General features: G+C 33.4%; 1 long non-coding RNA gene across 1 annotated transcript; it reads left to right on the plus strand.

The window, feature by feature from the left end:
- The first annotated feature begins 832 nt into the window (after nucleotides 1-832).
- LOC141667811 (uncharacterized) lies at nucleotides 833-4,271 on the plus strand. Its single transcript, XR_012552791.1, has 4 exons — nucleotides 833-1,113; nucleotides 1,235-1,313; nucleotides 2,175-2,219; nucleotides 3,970-4,271. It is a non-coding gene; the product is annotated as an uncharacterized LOC141667811 (long non-coding RNA).
- Nucleotides 4,272-22,099: the final 17,828 nt, after the last annotated feature.

The raw sequence follows: 22,099 nt of genomic DNA on the forward strand, positions 1-22,099 counted from the left end.
CCTTCAACAGGTTCATAGTGTTTTTCATGTGCCAATGTTGAGAAAGTATAATGCGGATACCAAGAATATAGTGAAACATGAGTAAGTACTAGATCCGTCCTACATTGAACAACCAGTTGAAATCATTGGTTGAAAAGAGCAAGTACTCAGGGACAAGAGTGTCAAGCTATTCAGAGTCTTATTGAGACATCCCAAGGTCGAGGAGTCGACTTGGGAATTAGAGAGCCACCAGCGAGAAAGGTACCCCCATCTATTTGTGAGTTGATTCCGGGACGGAATCCTTTTAAGGGGGGGAGACTGTAAGAACCCTGATTTTTGTAATATTTTAAAACTTTTGTGAATAGTAACTTGAGCTAATTAAGTAATACGTATGGGGATCATCATTAAATGAATAGTGGAATTTTGAGAATCCGAGATCATATTCTTGTTTATCGAGGAAAATAAGTGAATGTAAAAGCCGACGGAATTCGAAGATTCACAATTATACTACGTGTTTTCGTATCCGTAAAGAATGGCGTAGAACCGGGAATACTACGTGAAATAAATAATATATCAAGGTATTTCTATGATCAAGAGAAGGAATGGAATTGGTTATAGGATTATAAGCGATAAAAGAAATCGCTACGAAACAAGTCGTTATACGTGGAAACTATCGGAATGGAACGACGATTGCATTTACGATAAATAAACGAATGAGAAATTAAATCCCATGCAAGTTGGCCATGCATAACCAAGTCCTAACTAGTAGTTAGGAGTGTAACTAGATGATTAGAAGCTAACTAGAATAGTTAGTGGAATAGTGTTGAATAGTGATGGGAGACAAACAAGTACACAAGCCATACTTCTCCCTTTTCTCACTTCACCACACAATCAAACCAACCCATAACTTTGCCAAATTATTGTCAAATCTGCTGCATACATCCCATATATTCATTATACACTCCCACACTTTAGCCACAAAAGAAAACAACCCCTTTTCCCTCACTTAAAGCTCTCCCATTTTTCATTCCAGCAGTTCGGGTTTTCTGAGCAAGGGAGAAAGAAAAATTCATAACTCAAAATATACTCATTCAAATATCATGAAATTTTTACCATATCTTCTCTATATCATGGGTAAGCTTCGTACCAAATTTCAGCCTCAAATTATTTTTTTTGAATTTTATAAAAATGTTTGAATGAGGTGCTGAAATGTAACTCCGAAATTCTAACTTGTTTCTTGGTTTTGTTTCTTAAGGAGCTAGCCCTTCTAAGCGTTTTTTTAAGCAAACCAAGCCTCAATAATCCTAGCACTAACCTTTCTAGTGTCCAAGAAGGTATAAGTTTCAACCCTTTAAGGTTTTATGGTTGGATTTAAGAGTTATGTTTGTTGTAGTGTTAAGATCCAAAGGATTGTGTTTGTTTGAGTTTGTATTGATTATGTTCTTGCTAAAGGCTTGAGATGTTGAGTTGTAATCCATGTATGTGGTACTATATAGAGCATATAAGGTGTATGTGGGTGGATCTTGAGAAGTACTTGTGTTTATGATGGTTATAGGTAGTGATTGTGTTAAGATCAAGTAGTAGAAATTGAGTTTGGGCATTCTTGCACTTGATCTGTTTTCTGCAGGACATTCGGCCATGAAAATGGTTAAAATTTTAAAACCACTGGCCATGACCAGATATATCTTGTTTTGTAGTTTCTATACATATGTAGAGCATCATGAGGAGATTTACGATTTAGGAGTTATGGTCGTTTTAGTGTAAAACATTTCTGCGATTAGCCAACTGCACTTAAATCCACTTGCATGGTGATTTTGAAGGACTTAAAATAATTTCGAGATTCTGGAAAAATTATGAAAAATGGATATGACAGTAGAGAAGACTGTCCAAAAAGAATTTTGAGAAAATATTAATTTTTCGATTTTATAAAAATATTTTGGTAAAGCGAGCGCAAGCGAGAAACGCATAAAAACCTAGTTTTGACGCGCGTTTTCTCACGTTCGAGCTTAAAACTCGAAATGGACTTTCTAAAGCGAACGATCGATTTCCAAACTCGACCATGTTATAAAGTGAGAATATAAGTGTTGAGAATGTGACGATCGGAGATTCGTTATACTTGAGTAGTTGCAAAAGTTGCTTAATAAGAGCGAGACGTTAATCGCGTACTAACTTAGACCGTTGGTTCTTGTTTATAGATCGCCAACCAAACACTAGATACCATACCACTTCGATTACTCGAGGCAAGTTTTCGAAACCCTATCTCATACTATCCATGCTATATATATACTGTTGTGATATTGATGGCATGATTTACAGTTCAAATATATATGTTTGTCTATGATATCAATGCATACGAATTATGCGATTGTTTACGAAAACAAATTTCGTTTTACACGAGTATGAGAAATTGAAACGTATTTCAAATATAATATAGGATAATGGGAGTCGGAAATATTTTAATAACGGTTTAATTCCGGAGAGAGCCGAACGCGAAAGATTTCTATTTCGATAAATAAAGTACGTTCGTGTAATTTATATATCAAGCGAACGATTGAGATTTTGACTTAAACTTCGAGAAATATTGGTTTATTCATTTAAGGGACACCCTTACTCGATTGATTATTTTATAAAGCGATACTTAAGGGATTATTAAATATCCATAAAGTATTTAAAAATATACTGAATAGTTTATAAATCATTTCACGTTATTTAATAAAGATTTAACTATTCAAAGAGCAATTATAGGATACCAAATCCTGTTTTGATTATTTGATTAAGGTGTCTCCATTCATTGGACCTTATTCAGAGATATTTTGTATTTAAGATTTTTTTATTAATTCATTGAACCTTATACAAAGATATTTTATTTATAAGATTTTATCAATTCATTGAATCCCTCTTAAAATATTATGAGACCTTAGATATTTAATATCTTCGGACTTCTAAAAACTTATTTAAAAATAGACATGGTTCCCAAAGGTACTTTCTAAATTATTCAAAACTCTTGAAAGAGATTAATCATTTGAAACGTATCAAAACCTTAGGGAACTTAGTCTAGAAGCATAAGAGTTTTGCTTCCTCATTCAATAAAGAACAAGTGAGTAATATATGTGTCACCCTACTACAGATAGGGATTTGAAAATGATTTTAAATTCAAAACTCCGACAACTCCCAGAGATCAATTGAGTTAAAAGTGATGAATAAATCATCTTATTTAAAGGTCAACTTTTAACGACCTATTCCTTCGAAAAAGGATTTTGAGCAAAAGATATAATTGTTTTGGGACTGGAATGTGGCCTGCCCGGCACGGAGTGGTATCGGGCAGTGACCAGGCGCGGAGTGGCGCATTATGCAAGCGCGGAGTGGCGCATTGTACGGTTATATGGTCTATGTGACCTTTGACTTTCGGACTTGCACGGCAATGGGCAACCACCGTGTAGTGTCTTGATGAGCCCAAAGGCGGCTAGGTTTGTATTCCTTCTACTAGTAGAGAAAATTTCGTACTCGGCTGATCACCGGTACGTGGTTTATTCCAGTATAGTCCCTTTCTTCCATTTTGGAAAAACTGTTGTGAAATATATAACAGAGAGCCGATAAGGCTGAGTTTTAAACAAGGATATTGATAATTATATATCAAATCCATTTGAGAAATCTGCCAATAAGGCTGAGTTTTAAATTGGGATGTTGATGAATATATATCACACCCATTTGAGAATCTTGGTTCGAGTAACATCTTGAGATTTTGAAACAAAACGAGTACGAGTATAAAATAATTTTGAGAAAGAGATGAATACAAGTATCCAGTGGTTATACTATTGTAGTTGATTTTGAGAATATTATAAATTTGACAAGCATATAAACTTTCAGATTGCTTTGGAGATACAAAGTATAATTATTGGTTTTATTTATCCTTACATACTTAATTATGGGGATATATACCTTGCTGAGCTATAATGCTCACCCTTGCTTTTATATATCATATCACAACAGACTACCAGCATGGATCAGACCAGGACTGCTGTCCGTAGGCGGGTAAGGAACACTCGTGAGTTCTGTAGGCTTTTTGTGCGCCAGCCCCGTCAGGTAGATAAGTGGAGATGATTTATTTGATACTGTTTCCAAGCATATAACCTGTGTGTGTGAGTTTGAATAAAAGGTCGAGTAATATTGTGAAAAGAGAATTATTTAATTAATAAGTGATCGTAACGACCCGAATTCACGACCTTGGATTTGGGGGTGTTACAATAATCGAATCAACTTCGTTCTTGATGACCTCTTTCCACATAGGCCCATCCGGTGAGGTAACCGCTTCCTTATAGGTTTTCGGATCACCTTCTTCGAGCAAATAGGTCATAAAATCAGACCCATAGGATTTCTCCGTACATTGTCTTTTGCTCCTTCTCACAACCCCCCACATTTCCGTCTTCACTCTCTTCAGTCTCATTATCATCATCTATAGACTCATGAGTTTGTTTAGACGTCGTAGATTGTTCGTTTCCTTAAATTACATGGAAACGTTGTCTCAAAGAATGAGGTGTTCCTTGATTCTATAATGGTATTCTTTTGAATATCAGAAATCTTAGATTTATGAACGAGAAACCAATATGCAGTGCTATGTGGAGGATATCCAATGAAGATACAATCCACAGTCTTTAAACCAATCTTTACCTTTTTAGGTGTATGGATTAGTATCTTTGCAAGGAACCCCCACACTTTCAAGTGTCGATAACTTGGTTTCTTCTTCTTCCATAATTCATAAGGACTTACATCCTTATTCTTGCACATCGTAATATTTAAGATATTATTTGCACTTAAGATGGCTTCCCCCCACATCGACTGCGGAAGTCCAGAGCTTAACAACATCGCATTCATCATCTCTTTAAGAGTGCGATTCTTCCTCTCAGCCACACTATTTGACTGAGGGGAGTATGGTGCAGTGACCTCACGGATTATACCATGTTCTGAAAAGAATTCCCCAAATGGTTCAACATATTCACCTCCACGATCACTTAGTATTGTTTTGATTTTCTCAGATTGTTGTGTCTCAACTTCTTCCTTATAGATTTTAAATTTATCTATAGCTCTGTCTTTGCTTTTCAGCAAATATACATAGCAGTATTTTGTACAGACATATATGAATGTAATAAAATACTTATTTCCTCCTCTTGTTGGAGCGAATTTTAAATCACATATATCGCTATGTATTAGGTCTAGCACTTTGGTGTTTCTTTCAACACATTTAAATGATGATCTCGTTAATTTTGCCTCAACACAAGTATGACACTTATGTTTTAAATCAATTGTTAATTTTGGTATGTATTCTTTTACACTTAACCTTCATAAAGTGTCGTAATTAACATGTCCTAATCTAGCATGCCATAAATTAGGAGACTCAAGCAAGTAAGCAGAAGAATTCTTCATTTCATTATCGTCCTTAATGGACATAACATTGAGCTTAAAAAGCCCGTCGGTTACATAACCCTTACCTACAAACATACCACTCTTAGATAAAACAACTTTATCTGACTCTATTACAATGCGAAAGCCATGCTTATTCAACATAGAACCAGACACTAGGTTCTTGCGAATATCAGGCACAAAAAGTACATTCTTCAAAGTTAGATTCTTTCCAGAGGTCATCTTCAGAATCACCATGCCTTCTCCTTCAATCGTAGAATTTGCAGAATTCCTCATGTAGAGCTTTTCACCAGCATTAGAAACTTTGAAACTAGAGAAAATCGCCTTATCCGAGCAAACATGCCTTGTAGCTCTAGTATCAATCCACCATTCCCTTGAATTTGAGCCAACGAGGTTTACTTCAGAGATTGTAGCACATAGGTCTATATCACCTATCTCCTTGGATACATTATCAATCACGTTTGTTAGATAATGAATTACACACGGGGGGTGAATGTGTTTTTTGTGTTTTTATGCTTTTCTTGAACTATTTTGGTTGTGAACAAAGTAAATCAATTGTTGTAGTGAAATGTGTTCATGCAGGAATTAAACATGCAATGATAAAGAACACGAATCTTTTCAAACTCACTTAATTTTATATTAAAATAAGAATATTTTGCTACAAAGCTTCTAGGCTCTTTGTTGATAAAGAGCTTAGCTTCAATCTTGAGAGAATACAAGAGTTCCTTATCTAAAATTGTTACAACTAACAAAGTACCAGTGTTAACTTTATAATTTAGTTAACTGCTGGTTTACACAGTGTATAATAAGACATGCTATTAACTTTAGTAAACTGTCACTTGTCATTTTCATTTAAGGAAAAGTATATCTTCCATTTCTGTCTTAGCATATCTTTGCATACTGTGTTAACTTTGATCTTCCTTTATCAGTAAATCTTCACCCTTGATCTTGCACACTCTTCAAGCTGTTTTTTGTAGACTTGTCAATCCAGATGGTTGGATTGTTTGTTGATTGTAAATCTTGGATATTGAACTGGCCTGCAATTTTGTACTTTGAGATTTTACCTCGAGATCTCCATTTTGGTCTATAGAGAACTTGACATCTCGATAAGTATATTGGCTTATCGAGATCTCTAATACTCCATTGTAAGTTTGACTTGTAGAAGTCTCTGAGTTCTCTATAAAAGAGTTTGCTTGTCGAGATCTCTAGTCTTCATATCTTCACTTAGACTTATCGATATCTCTGAGTTCTCCAGTGGCTTATTGACTTATCGATAACTCAGAGTTTCCTAGTCAAATTTGACTTGTCGATAACTCAGAGTTCTCTAGTAAATTTTAGCTTATCGATATATTTGAGTTCTCTAGTGGAATTTGACTTATCGATAACTCAGAGTTCTCTAATGAATGTTGACTTGTCGATAACTCTGAGTTCTCTAGTGAAGAAGTGACTTGTCGATATCTCCAATCTTCATGTCTTCAATTTGGCTTGTCGATATCTCTAAGTTCTCTAATAGCTTTCCTGACTTCTCGATAAGTCATTTGGAGTTCTTGAAAGACTTTTCTATAACACTAAATCTGTGGCTTGTAGAGATCTTGACTTAGAACATTTTTCCTAAAACAGATTTATTCAACTCCAAGCTTCTTTATAATTCTTCTGAGGCATGATTTTCTTGATCTTCTTCCAGATAGAATTCTTAGGCTTGATATTGTTTACAGAAAAATACTCTGGTCTGCTCTTTTGATCTTTTTACAGACTTTAAATGTTACAAGTACAAAATACAAATTAAGATTACAATAAAACTTACTTAGGATTGTCAATTTGACTTAGTCTTGTTAAAATACAGGCATGTCTTGCACAACAATGTTTGCTTCCTTCTTCTTGCTGTGCTTCTTAGGCTTCTTGCAATCGGCAGACCTATGCCCCATTTTATCACAGTTGAAGCACTTTCCTTGAAACTTCGACGGCTTCGAAATTCCTCCTTTGGGTGCCAATTTCCCCCCTTTCCCAAAATTGTTCTTCTTGGGCTTGGAGCTCTGATGCTCCACCACGTTTTCCTTTTCAGTGGCAACATTAGTTTTCCTCTCGGATCCTCTGTTGTCTTCTTCGATACGAAGTCTAACGATAAGATCCTCCATAGACATCTCCTTACGCTTTTGCTTAAGGTAGTTCTTGAAATCTTTTCAACCAGACGACAACTTTTCAATCACAGCAACAACTTGGAGGGACTCACTTATGACCATCCCCTCAGCATGGATATCATGGATGATCACTTGTAGTTCTTGCACCTGACTGACCACAGTCTTAGAATCCGCCATCTTGTAATCAAGAAAGTGACCAACGATCCACTTCTTTGCCCCAGCATCCTCGGTTTTATACTTATGGTCAAGTGATTCCCATAAGACCTTAGTTGTTGTTTTCGAGCAGTATACGTTATACAATGAAATAGCCAAACAGTTTAGCACATAGTTCTGACAGATATAGTCGGTGTGCTTCCAGGCATCCGCAGCATACACAGTCTGCATATCACTCTCAGCAGTGAGCAATGGTACTTCCTCCTTGAGATATCGATCAAGGTTTGGAGTGGTCAGATAAAATAAAATCTTTTGCTGCCAGCGCTTGAAGTTCGATCCATTGAACTTCTCAGGTTTCTCAGTGTGTGCAGCAGGCATAGCAGGATGAGTAGGCGCTACAGGATGCGTATGCGTAACAGGTGGGACAGTCGTAACAGGTGTCTGTATACCAGTATTATGTCCAAGAGGCACCTGGAACTGTCCAACGATAGTATATCCCCAAGGCGTTCTTCCCCAAGGCACATGTCCCGAAGGCACATGTCCAACCGGCGTTTGACCCATCAGGTACCAGTACCTGTGCGTTAGGGTTCACATTTTTTCTTTTTCTTATCAATGAAGAGTTTAGCGGCGGTTGGTGATCCCAATAAGATGTTATAATCTGTGCGTTGGGATCAACCATATCGTTACCAGTTATATTGTTCACGTTCTCCATTAATCTGTTAAAGAAAAACACGCAAGACAGATTTGTCAGTCACAGATTAAACAATATTAAGCTTTAAGATTTTAGTGCAATCTGTGCAAAAATAAACCAATATGTGTGTGTGAACAAAATGAACAAATAGAGTAACAGAAAAAGAGGAGAGAAGGATATAATCTGAGTCCAGTGTAGAATTGTCTCCTTAAAGCTTATTAGCCCTCACCATCGTGTGCGAGCGGAAAGCCTCCCAGGATAAAACGGATTACAGTGATGTAGAACAACACTCTCAGCGAGCTTGAAACAGAGCAAGAAATTATCACCGGAGGAGAGAGAGAGAGGTAGGATTTTGTGTTTTGAGGCGAATGTGTTTTTGGTGTGTGTAACCCTAACGCCCTAAAGGTGTTTATATAGGTGTCGATAGACTTGCACGCTACTCTTTTCCATAATTAAATATCATTGATTATGAAATCGGTGTAATACCTTCAAGCTACTCTATTCCACAAATAATATGAAACATATACAGATTAAATATATCAAGACATACACCAAATCAATTAATCTAAAACAAAATCAAATTAATTTATACCATAATATTTGAGCCAAATTCTAGTGAAAAAATAATTTCCATTATTAAGAGAATGTCATCATATCTCACACATCTTTTAGTCATAATGCTCAAAATATGACTTACCAATATGAGACTTATACCCATATTTTCCAACATATTCCTGTTACGAGGGATAGTTACACTTTATTGAAGACTATTAATAGCACCATGCACCTAGCTTTATGTATTGGAATATTGTAACATATTGTATTGGAATATGAATATAAACTATATCAGTTTTAAGATGTATATTCCTGTTATGAGTGATAGTTACATTCTTATTGAACACCAGTATAGCACCCTGAACCTAGCTTTATATATGTTAGACACCCAAAGACCGGTTTGACATCAGCTTGTTAACATCTACATTGCAAGAGAATAGAGATCCAATATGAGCTCATTATACTAAACTGTTTTTTGGACAGTGAAGTTGACATAAGATCATTGTGTTTGTGGTGCTTGCTTCTCTATTCATCTCGATCTAGAGTAATTAAATTTTATATCCAACTATGTCAGATTTTTTTGGTTGCAGCTGGATCTATATTCCAATTACCATACATGTCTTAATCACCATGGAAATAAACTACTTCGCATAAAATTGTAGTACTTTGAGTCTCTGAGATTTGATAATTTCGTTGTTGGATTGATGTATATCTCGTTAACTCATCTTAGAGAATACGAGAATTCATTCCAGATCACGAGCGGACTTGAACCTACAAGCATAATACACAAAACTACCTTCTATAATGTTATAGTAGCAGTTACCTGTTGTGTTAACTGCTGATGGGTTGGTGTAAGCTGACCTCAGTGTCCAATACTAGATGGATACTAGAGGGAAAATGGTTATTACCGTTGGTATAAAATGGCTATAACCATTGATATAATATATAACCAAAAAGTGATTTTTTTTGCGTTAAAATAGCACTCTCCGATGTTAGTTGTATTTGATAAAGTATGAAGAGAAGAGAGAAAAGTAAGATTTTATTATAATAAGACTTGTTCTTGATTACAATATAGCCAACAAACATATATAATAAAGAAAAATATCCTAACAAGGAAACTATTATAATAATGAAACTATCCTATAATATAATATTAATATATATGTTAACATCCCTCCTCAAACTCACGATGTTGAATCGGGAGTTTGCCAACCAAGAGACGGAGCCACGTAACCAAACAAATCCAAAACTGTAACACCAAATTCAAGAGCATCCAAAAAAATCCAAAAACTTCCAAACGAATCCAAAAATGCAACAACAAAAGAGAATGCACTAACAAAAGAGAAATCGTCCAAAGACGCAGCAACCCAAGAGAAAACAAAACAATCAAATCACCAAAGTAACAAATCTGCAACCATCGAAAAACAATGCCATGTGAAACTGAATTCTAATCCAAAACCAAACTCCATAATCAACCCAATACAAACTCCAAATAACTGAATCCAAGTCAACAAACTGTATCCAATCCTCAACCAAACTGTATCTCAATTCAAATTGTATCCAAATCTAATCGAATTCCGTGAAGTGCCAGTGTGCCTAGAGCACCAGATAAACTAAATTAATGTGCCTCGAGCACCAAATAACTAAAGCAATCCCCGTGACGGGCCAATGTGCCTAGAGCACCAAATAAACTAAACCAATCCCTCGTAGGGCCAATATGCCTAGAGCACCAAATATACTAAACCAATGTGCCTAGAGCACCAAATAACCTACACCAATCCCGCGAAGGGCCAATGTGCCTAGAGTACCAGATAAAATAAAACAAAAAAGCGGAGAAGTATACAGATGTGCCTAGGGCTACCCCTATCATCAACACGAGAAAAAGAAAAGAAGATGAGAGCAAAAGAAGAAGAAAAAAATAATATTATCAAGGAGCCAATATCATCAAAGTGAGACCGAGTGTGTGTATTAGAGTCCCAACCAAAACCAGCAGAAAAATTGTATGAGAGTTCCAACCAAAATCAGCAAAAAATTTGTTTGAGAGTCCCAACCAAAACCAGCAGAAAAATTGTACGAGAGTTCCAACCAAAACCGGCAGAAAAGTTGTATGAAAGTCCCAACCAAAACCAGCAGAAAAAAAAACTTTAACCAAAATCAATTTTGTTTACCCACGTGAAATCCAACTAAATCGAAGAAAAAAATAATAATCATGATTAAAACTCAAAATCATCGGAGAAAAAGAAAAAAATAGTCGATTTGAATAAGAAGAATACGAGAAGAAATAATAATCATATCACATGTTTTAAACCCAACATGTGAAACCCAGTCCGATATAACTCATCATCAACCTATCCCGGGTCGAACCATAGCTCTTGATACCATGATAAAGTATGAAGAGAAGAGAGAAAAGTAAGTTTTATTATAATAAGACTTGTTCTTGATTACAATATAGCCAACAACCATACATAATAAAGGAAAATATCCTAATTATAATAATGAAACTATCTTGTTAGCATAGCAGCTTCAGTTGAAGAGCCAAGCATAGAGCCCGGACCTTAACTAACACAATCGATTCCAATAATATAATATTATTATATATGTTAACAGTATTATCCAACTCATTCACTTTTTTTAAGTAAATCTCTTTAAACTCCGTTTTTAGTTATTTGATGAGATGGTTATAGTTTTTAGTCTTAAATATAAGATTAGGTATTCATTTATGCATTTATCTATTAATATATATCTATGCATTAATTTTGTGTTTTATGATTTTAGTCTAATAATATAATCTCTTACTATATATTATATGGCAACCAGGGTAAAAAGAGCCATTTTAATGGCTGTGAAATCACAATTTTGCTCTTTTATGTTGAAAAATTAAGAAATGTCATTCTTATACAATCTTTGTTAAAAATAATAAGAAGAGTTGGTGTACCCAATGGGAATCGAATCTCTTACCTTTTCCACTCACACATTTCATAGCACTACCACTATGTTGTTATGTAACGTTTGAGTGTAAATTAAAATTCTTAATAGATAAACCACATCCTCTCCTGTTATCAAAAATCTATTTTTATTATTTTAACTTTTGAGTGAATAAAATGTTGGTTTATATATCATTTACGTGACTTCACTTTTTAAGTTTTATTCTAAACTTTCAAAAATACCACTACTTTGTTATTTAAGCAAAAAAATATATTGAAATTGTGTTGGTATCAAGAATCGAACCCGTGACTATATTTTATCTTAGAACCATGGTGTTATAATGAATTTTGATTTTATTTTAAAATTTTTATTAAAAAATTATATTTTTCCTTAATTTTAACTTTTGAGTAAATAGAATGATAGTTTGTACAATTATATAACTGCAATTTAAATTTTGTACTTAGACACACACACACATATATATATTATGTTGTAATTGTTATGATATATATATATATATATATAATAAAATTAAATACTTTTTTTATAATTTTTAGGATTTCTTTTCAAAAAATCATAATTCCGTTTAATTCAGGTTGGCTTGTATGTTTATCGAGTCAAAAGTATTTGATTTAATCCGGGAGTGATTGGAATGAGTATTCGGATAAAAAAATAAAATATATTAAAAATTTAACTTTAAAAACTAATTCATTAAGCCATCTCCAAGAGCCATTTTAATGGGTGCGAAATCACCATTTTTTTCCTTTTGTGTTGAAAAATTATAAAAGCGCCATCCTTGCACAATTTTTTGTTAAAAATAAGAAGAATTTGGATATCGAATATGAATCGAACCTCTTCCCTCTTACTCACAAATTTCATGTAACTGCCATCATGCTACATAACTTTTTCAGAGAAAATTATAATTCTTATTAGATAAGCCACTCCATCTCCTTTTATCAAATTCTATTTTCTTAAAATTTAACTTTTGAGTAAATAAAATGTCGGTTTATATAATTTATATGACTCCGCTATTTTAGTTTTTGTAGTTGTATTAAGAATCGAAATCGTGACTGTATTTTATATTAGAACCATGGTATTATAATGAATTTTAATTTTATTTTAAAATTTATATTTAAAAAATTATATTTTTTCCTTAATTTTAACTTTTGAGTAAATAGAATGATAGTTTGTACAATTATATAACTGAAATTTAAATTTTGTACTTAGAAACGCGCGCGCGCACACACATATATATATCAATTCTGTTGTAATTGTTATGATATATATATATATATATATTTAATAAAATTAAATACTTTTTTTATACTTTTTAGGATTTCTTTTCAAAAAATCCCAATTCCGTTTAATTCAGTTTGGATTGTGTGTTTATCGAGTCAAAAATATTCGATTTAATCTGGGAGTGCTTGAAATGAGTATTCGAATAAAAAAATCAAATTTATTAAAAAGTTAACTTTAAAAACTAATTCATTAGGCCATCTCCAAGCCATTTTAATGGGTGTGAAATCACCATTTTGCCCTTTTGTGTTGAAAAATTATAAAAGCGTCATCCTTGCATAATTTTTTGTTAAAAATAAGAAGAATTTGGTTATCGAATATGAATCAAACCTCTTCCCTCCTACTCACAAATTTCATGTCACCGCCATCTTGCTACATAACTTTTTGAGTGAAAAATAAAATTCTTATTAGATAAGCCACTCCATCTCCTTTTATCAAATTCTATTTTTTTTAAAAATTTAACTTCCGAGTAAATAAATTGTCGGTTTATATAATTTATATGACTCCGCTTTTTTAGTTTTTGTAGTTTTATTCTAAAATTTTAAAAATGCCGCCACTTTGTTTTTAAGCAAAAAATGTATTGAAATTGTATTGGTATCAGGAATCGAACATGTGACTAAATTTCATTTTAAAACCATTGTGCTATATAAATTTTGATTTTATTAGAAAATTATAATTTCTCCTTTTAAATTTTAACTTTTCAGTAAATAAAATAATAGTTTATACAATTATATAGCTCCAGTTTAAATTTTGTAATTAGACGCACACGCGCACGCACACACACATATCAATTATTTATCAATTATGTTCTAATTGTTATGATATATATATATCATAAAATTAAATATTTTTTATACTTTTTTGGATTTAGTTTTAAAAAATCAGAATTCCGTTTAATTTAGTTTGACTTGTGTGTTTATCGAGTCAAAAATATTCGGTTTAATCTGGGAGTACATGGAATGAGAACTCAGATAAAAAAAATATTTATGTGAAAGGGTTTATTATAAAACCAATATCTTTGTATATATAGTGTAACTCCAAATTTGGAGCTGGACAGTGCTATCATTTATTTATAAAGATAGAGTAATGCATCGTTGGAGCCCCATAACTTCATATATAGAGTAAGAAATGAAGTAATATGACATGTAAAGATGTGATTGGAGATGCGCTTAGTATAAATATGTATCGTATAGAAGAATTACATATCACTTTAAAGAGGAAACCAACCGAAACAATATACATTACCTTATTCTTCTCATTATTGTATGCATACTCCTAGATACCACAAAAAATATCAATTATAATTCATTAGAGGTAAAAATCTTAATTTTGTACAAAATCGGACATATATATATATATATATATATATATATATATATATTACACAGTAAGAAGAGTGAGTAAATTTTGCAAGACTCTTAAATAATTAGGTAATTGTGTTGGTTTAACATTTTTTTACCTTCTATTCATTTTAAACTTCTTAATTTTTAATCCGAGTAGATATAAGTTTATCCGAGTTAGACTCGAAATTGGATTTTATTCGACTAATGAAAAATTAACTCTTGAATAAGTTTGATTATGTGTACTCGATCGATATCTTGGCTAAAATGCTCGAGTTTTGGAACAATAATCTGGATTAGTCTGGTAGTAACAAAAAATTTAAATATTAAAATATGATTTAGTATAAATAATATATTAAATGTAGTACATTTCATTATTTATTATAAAGTATATTTCCAAAATAAGAAAATTAGTGCTGAAAGTTTTATTAAATTCGACAATATTTATTTTTACACCCACATTTTGAAAATTTTATATATTTCTTTTCATGATATTTTTCTGAGGGTACTTTATTTGTTATTATTTTTTTAAGAGAGAATATTTTTTTTATATATATTAAAATGTCTTACACTTTTATTCATTTACACATTGTTTCCCAATTTGTTTTACTCATTTCACATATATAAATCCACTTAGTCAACCTAAGTGTTAACAATTGATAAGTGAGACGAATTATTAACAAATTTCGGGGATCGGGGCGTAGTTCAGGATTAGTGTCTCCCCGCCCCATTTTCCCGACCCCGATTATATGTATATATATAATAACAATTTATATATTAAATTAATTATTATAAGAAATAATTTCAAATATTATATTATTTTCAAAATAATCTAAAATTATGTTAATCAATTTTTTTACATTAGAATTTAAAATATTTTTTAATTTGTCATTTCTTTATATTGTAAATCAAATTTAATATGATTTGATGTAAAAAAATATTAGATATTATTAATGTTTTTCTATAATACGAATTAGTAGATTGTGTTTTTTGAAAAAAAACTTATTAAAAATATAAAATTATTATTTTTAATTATATCCAGAATTCCTGCGTAATTCCCTATTCAGGTGAGTATCGGAAATGAAAAGAATCTCCCTTCGGGGTGCCAGGTGGATTCGCGGATCGGGGATACCACTTCCTGACCCCGAAATGACTCGATGCATATCACTATAATCAAATTACAAATATTTTTGTTAAAATAATGTAGTTTTAACTTTTTTAGTAATTAGGTTTATATACCTTAAACTAAGTATAACGAGAATTAAACTTTACGATAAAAAATAAGTTTTCACCAATTAAGTTATCTATATGTACGAAAAGAAAAAAAGACAATACAATGATGACCTTTACGTCATCTCAATTTTATTGCATATTTATTTATTTAAATTTTTTACGATATGTGATTAAATTTATAAAGATATATTATTCATTATTACGTAATTGATGTATGAATATAAATAAAGTTAAAAGAATCATTTATTGCATATAAAAAATATTTTTTTATAGGCACAATTTCCTTCGAAATAATATTTTGATATAAATACAGGCCCGAGTCTTGCACGAGCTTTTACGCTAATATTATAAGTATAAGACCACGTAACTATGCACTGGACTTGCTTTTTAACCATTATGCCTTATATAATCACCTGCGCATTAGCGCTTGATGTTTTCGTTAAAATTACCTAAACCTTAATGTGGCCATTTATTCCCAATTTTTTGTTGTGAAAGTCGGCTTTTCTGAAAATTGCCGGGGGAACACTGTGACGCCCTCAATCTCGGGGTTAGGAAATGAGGACTCACACACCTCTAATCTAATAATTAGATATGCATAAACCCCGATTAACTACTAACAGGATCAACATGATAAAGTATGAGACAATATTACAACTACCAATCATAAAATATAACTTACAAACCCAAAATATTATTAAATAAACAATATCAATTCCGGCTGGGAACTGATAGATAACCCATTGTATCTTTATACACCTCTTTCTAGGCGCGAGCTCACTCATAAACACCACTACCTGCTCTGGCAACTGGAAGCCCTCAACACGGTAGGGACCACCAGGTACGCTCTTACGAGCAGTGCGCCTAAGCCTGGCCATCTTCTTGCTTAACTGCCATGGTTAGATTAAGAAAAAATAAATGAGTATAAAACTCAGCAACTATATAGCAGTTCTACAATATCAAATCACAATACGCTTTATCAAACTAGGGCATTCTACTTTAATTAGTCTAGGTGGCAGATTTCCATTTTTATTTTTTTGGATAAGGAAAGGTATCTGAAGAATAGTAGGGGCTTTCAAGAAATAAGGCTCGAAACAGGACGAAAGCCGACATTCATCACAAATCATCATAGGATCAAAATAGATCTTTTGATAGAGGAAAGCAACAATATTTCAAGATAGAATCAATCATATGATCAACATTTTCAAGAATCAGGGTTCTCGAGCTTTAAGCTCCACAATAACATAATCAACTCTTTTCAAGGCAATATAAACCATTTTAATTTCCAAAATCAATTTACTGAATAAAAGTTTCAGTTCCCTTTTAAATAATCAATTAGAACCCTTGATTGGATCACTTTATCTTTCCATTTCATTATATACGGGTGATCAGCCCGTATCGACCTCCATTCCGGTCTTTAAGCTACCAATCGGCATAATTTCAGCCTTAAATTGGACTAGTCCCACTAGCCTCTTACCATGACTGGACTAGTCCCACTAGCCTCTTACGTCTCAATTCAATCCATCAGGAATTCAATTGGAAAACCTTGAGTTGGAAAAACAAATAGATTTTCTAAAATCCATTTTATCATTACCAAGCATTTGAAATCATTCTGACTCTTTCAAGTCGAAACTCATTCTTAAATCAGATTTTAAAGAAACAAAGTTCAGGGAGTGAATTAAAGATACGCAAGGAACAATTCACAAGAATTATGTGTCAAGGATAACAAGGCACCAAATTAGAAGGATAAACATTGATTTAGGGATCAATAGGGTGATCAAAAGAAACATAATATCATTAAACAGGGTTAACCAAGATAATCAATAGGTTCAATATGATTCATGGCATTATAGGTAACTTGAACAAAAAGGTCAGATTATCAATGAGTGAAATCAATAGGCTTATCGATAACAGGTTATCAAGAACAGGGATTCTTTAAATCAATATCAGGGTTTTATAAAACAAGGGTCTCATAAAACAAGGGTTTCATGCTTAAACAGTTCAACACTCTACATGGTATGAACAACATTTCCTTTATAATCATTTACATAAGTAATCAGAGTTACTTGCCTGAATTTGCTTTCCTGAGGGTTGAACTACTGCCACCTAGTAAATCCTTTCCTTTCCTAGCCTGAATGCCCTCACGCTCCGAATCTACAATAAAACCAAAATCTTAATCAGATTCTCAACTCTCGTTCCCGGAACGATCACTCTATATGATAACTCGATTATATCTTTGACTCGAGTATACGAATATAGCTTATACATATAAGCACATAGCACATAGCACATCCCTTTTTTGTAGCTTTTATATCCTTATATACTTAACCATCAAAGCGTACTCGCTTAACCTTGGCTATTTCTTAAATCACACTAACATAACTCTTTTACGAGTACAAGACCTATTCACAACCAAACATTTACGTTCATAACTATCACTTATATCAATCAACTTAGTTTCCTTTTCTTTTGTTCCTTAATTCGAACCACATATTGTAATCAAGCAACAAATTCATAAATATTTACTTATACACTTTCAATCATCCTTTTAATCATAAAAACCAAGTAATGTGACTTTCATTCCCTATGGCCTATTCAGCCTTATCACACAAAATTAACGAAATTCTCACTTTAACTCACATACATACACACAACTCATTCAAAACTATTAAAGTATCATCCTTCTTTATTTTAATCATAAAAATTCGAACCAAATCATACATACTTGCGTGCATGCAATTCAATTTCAACTTATCATGATATCAAACACTTTATCTTTATCAAGTAAGCCAACTAAGTTCCTTAACACAATCGATTTTCACCTAAATCACAACATACATCCATTTATTCATCACATTAATCCCTTTTAACTCAATTTCATTCGGCAAAACTCAAACTTGCACCTCAAAGATAAATCAATGACATGCACATCTTGATCCTCATTAAAACTAGTATGCAATCACTTTTAAACCATACAAACTTAGTGTTTACCAAGATTATCTCACAAAATTCAATTTCCTTTCTTGTTAACACAAAAATTCGAACCTAAACTTAGCATGCAACAACAATTTCATTCCTTTTTACTCAAATAGAAATCCGTCATTATTTTAAACAAGTTAACTCAAATCAAACAACTTTAAAGATTAACACCATTCGGGTTTTTCAAAAACAAAACATGCAACTTGATATCCTTAATCCTTGAATCACAAATCATCCTATTTTTCAACATCAAATCAATAACTCATACATTTCAATACAATCAACTTGATTTCCTTAAAATAATAATGGCCATTAGGCCTTTTTAATCAAAATATCACATGCAAACTCAAATATATGGTCTTAAGGTTCTAGAGCTCAGTTTTTAACATCATAGCTCACCACTGGTTCAACGGAGTTCATCACCGGTGGCGGTGGCATCACGGTGGTGCCCTCATTCGAGGGTATCCAAACACGAAACCCCCGATTTCTTAACAAAAGAAATGCAGCAACACCACATGCAATCTGATTTCAGCACAATAATCACAGAACACGAACTAATCAAGCAAGCCCTCGGTTCTCGGCTCAAAACCGAACCCAAAAACACACACACACACTTTGCATGCAAGCATAAACACACACATGCACATGAATTAAAGCTCTTGTATGGAATAAGGTTGATGATTCATGGAGGGTTTCAAAGAATTAGAGAGGGAGAGACAATATACCGAGAGAAATCAAAGAGAGAGAGTTGCCGAGAGAGAGAGAGTGTGAGAGTGAGAGAAAAAGAGGAGAGAAAAGAGTGAGTGCACGGAAAAGAAGAAGAAAATGGGGGAAGAAGGAGTGATTTATACTCCACCAAAACAAGGGCAAAATGGTAATCTAATAACTCCTTTTTGACTCACACATTCTTTCTCTTTTTACTCGAATGCAACAAAATTCAAATATAAAATATTTCTCTCTCGGAAAGTCGAGAATTATTGAAAATGACAATTTTAACACGTAGGTCTCGAAATTAGCTTTTTATCCATTACTCATAATAAGAATTTGAGCGAACGGTTGATTTTATATGAATTTCGCAAACTTGCTTTAATAAATACATTTTCCACATAAAATCGATTTAAAAATGCAAAGATCAACAATCAAATTCACTTATTATTTTTAAAAAGTCTCTAGGATCTTTACGAAGATAACAGAACAAATTCCATGTTTTTATCCTTCTCGGATGATTTTATAAAAATGCGCGAAGGTTAATTAAACCTTTACTTAAATCACGTAATTCCTTTAAAATTCGCAAAATTGACACAGAACACATAGTCATGCATACAGTCAAGCAATCACACATATACAGTCACAAAACGATTCAGGTCTGATCATAGAACTTATCCCTATTGAATCTTTATCCTCTTTTACGCGTACTGGGTCACGTTCAACCTGACGGCCCGACGCTCAGCGTTTCGATTACGCTTCTCATTATCTTTTCCAATCATCACGTCTCTTAGGATGAAATACTTTATTTATTCACTTCACATATAATTCTCATTTTATATTATTTAATTCCATATTAGGACGGGTTCCGTTCTACCCGACGGCCCGACACCACAGTTTAACTTCTAAGCTGACTCTTTAGATTGGAACGTTTTTATCCACGCTCCTTAACTCTAGTATACAAATAAGACAAATAATCATCACTTAGTCACATAATTATAATCACATCACATAACACATACTTTATTCACTTAATTACGTCGCAAAATTCTCAGTCGTCACAATCTACCCTCCTTAAAAGGATTCTGTCCCCAAAATCTAATCTAAGCAAATAGATGGGGATACTTTTCTTTCATTTCACTTTCTAATTCCCAAGTCGATTCTTCGACTAACGGATTTCTCCACAACACTCTAACTAGAGGTACAACTTTATTTCTAAGCGTCCTTTCTTTTCGATCCAAAATTCGCACTGGTTGTTCTTCATAGGACAAATCTGGTTGGATTTCCACTGGTTCCAACTCGATAACATGGCTCGCATCAGCATTATACTTCTTCAGGAGAGATACATAAAACACATTGTGCAGATGTTGCATTTACGGCGGCAGCGCTAATTCATACGCCACTTTCCCAACTTGTCGCAATACTTCAAATGGTCCAATGTACCTTGGACTCAGCTTTCCTTTCTTTCTGAAATGAGTTAAACCTTTCCAAGGAGATATCTTTAACAAGACTTTGTCTCCAGTTTCGAATTGCACATCTTCCCGTTCTTGATTTGTGTACTTTGCCTGTCGATCTTGAGCTGCAATTAATCTCCTTTAAATCATTTCAACCTTTTCCTTCGTTTGCTGAACTAGCTCTGGGCCAATTAACTTGCGCTCACCAACTTCGTCCCAATAAGTAAGGGATCTACACTTTCTTCCATACAACGCTTCATAAGGCGGCATGCCAATACTCGCGTGATAACTGTTGTTGTAGGAAAACTCAATTAAGGGCAAATGATCGTCCCAATTTCCTTTGAAATCTATTGCGCAGATTCACAACATGTCTTCAATCGTCTAAATTGTCCTTTCACTTTGTCCGTCTGTCTGCAGATAATATGTCGTACTCATTTTTCAATTTAGTTCCCAAATGATCATAGAATTGTCGCCAAAATCTCGAATTAAACCTTGGATCTCTATCAGACACGATAGATACAGGAACTCCATGACGCATCACGATCTCATCCAGATACAATTTGACCAACTTTTCCAATGAAAACCTTTCGTTTATCGGCAAGAAGTGTGCTGACTTTGTCAACCGATTGATTACCACCCAAATCGCATCGTGATTTGATTTGGTTTTAGGTAATCCTACCACGAAATCCATCGCTATATGTTCCCATTTCCATTCGGGTATGTCCAGTGGCTGAAGAAATCCGCTTGGCCTTTGATGTTCCGCTTTAACTCTTTGGCACGTATAACATTTACTTATCCATTCCGCAATTTCCTTTTTCATGTTTGGCCACCAATAATTTTCTTTCAAATCCTGGTACATCTTCGTACTCCCAGGGTGAATTGAAAATCTTGAGTTATGCGCTTCTTGCAAAATATCGTGCTTTAGTTCCACGACATTAGGTATCCAAATACGTGAGTTAATACGGTATATCCCTTTTCCATCCTTTTGAGCTTTAATTTCTTCTCCCGTCAACTTATTCTTTTCGCGATTCATCACTTGCTCTTGACAGCATCGAATCTTTTCCAAAATTTCAGGTTGAAACAGCATTGCATAAATAGCTTCATCTCCACATTCTGGAGTCTGCACCTCTATTTCCATTTTTTCAAAATCCTTGATTAATTCTTCCGATGACGTTAGCATATTCAACCTTTCCTTTCGACTTAAAGCATCGGCTACCACATTTGCCTTTCCAGGAT

Source organism: Apium graveolens, chromosome 6 (genome assembly GCF_009905375.1).
Source record: "Apium graveolens cultivar Ventura chromosome 6, ASM990537v1, whole genome shotgun sequence".
Lineage (NCBI taxonomy): Eukaryota > Viridiplantae > Streptophyta > Magnoliopsida > Apiales > Apiaceae > Apium > Apium graveolens.